Below are 1,154 nucleotides of genomic sequence, written 5' to 3'. Positions count from 1 at the left end.
TCCGGCCGCCAGCCTGTTGGCTTGCTGAACCGCAGCGCCCGCCTAAGACCTCTTCTGATTGGCCGGGAGCCTGGCTCGCTGCGGGTTGGCGCTTGGGAGCGTAAGGGGCGGGGACTCCTAGAGGGGTGTGGTTTGTGCCCAAGGCTGGCCCAGCCCGCGGGAAATTTTAAAGCGGTTGGAGGGGATCGTGGCCTCCTATCGCCCACTTCTGCTCCCACTTTTGTCCAATCCATCCCGCTCCCTGGGTCGGGATGTGGGCTCCTATGAGCTCCGTGCCACTAAAGGCAGGCTGACTTACAGAGTACACACCCACATTTGCAGAATAGGAATAACCCCTACCTCCTCTGGTGTCGAGGGGTTTCGGTGAAATAATATACACGATGGCCACTAAAAAAAAGATTTTTAAGTCAGGTTTGCTCCTTCGGCGCTACTTTTTCATTTATCCTTTTGCGATACTTTACTCATAAGTAATAAGTTCCTACTATGGGCTCGGCATTGGGATACACAGAATAAGAACAATCACTGGGGACTCTAGTTGCTCATGGTTTGGTGCAGTAACAGAGGTTAACAGATAACAGTGCAACGTGAATAATAAAAACAATAACAATGAGTTTGCATTTATTATGTGAGCATTAACAGTGTGCCAGGCAATACACCCCTTTAATCTGACGAACCCTTTGAGATTTGTACTATTATTTCTGTTTTACGATTAAGGAAATAGACATTTCAAGAAATTAAGGGAAAACAGCGAGGGTCCAAACAAAGACCAACGCAGTCAGATTCCTTCTAGCTCCATTGTGCAAGCAGCAGTGGCATCGCAAATGTACCCAGAAGGCCAGGGGTACATGTTCCAAAACTTGGCTCTTTCTGACCAGGGTACAGATTTGAGGGAAGCAGGACAAAGGAGAAGGCCACTAGAGGGATAAGGCTTTCCACTCAGATTCCTGAAGGCTTGGGGGAGCTGGAAGGAATTCAAGCCAGAGCTGGTTCACCAGCGGATTTGCGTTTGGGGAAGCTCACTCTGGCTGCAGTAGGAAAGGAATGGACCCGGCCTGGAGAAAGAGGCGTAGGTGTTGGGGTGATTGTGGACATTCAGGTGGAATAAGATCCTGGTGGCCAGGGTGGTAGAGAGGATAAAGAGCTTGGGACAGATT

This window comes from Eschrichtius robustus, chromosome 1 (genome assembly GCF_028021215.1).
Source record: "Eschrichtius robustus isolate mEscRob2 chromosome 1, mEscRob2.pri, whole genome shotgun sequence".
In the NCBI taxonomy this organism is placed as follows: domain Eukaryota; kingdom Metazoa; phylum Chordata; class Mammalia; order Artiodactyla; family Eschrichtiidae; genus Eschrichtius; species Eschrichtius robustus.
Note: the sequence above shows the minus strand (reverse complement) of the source record.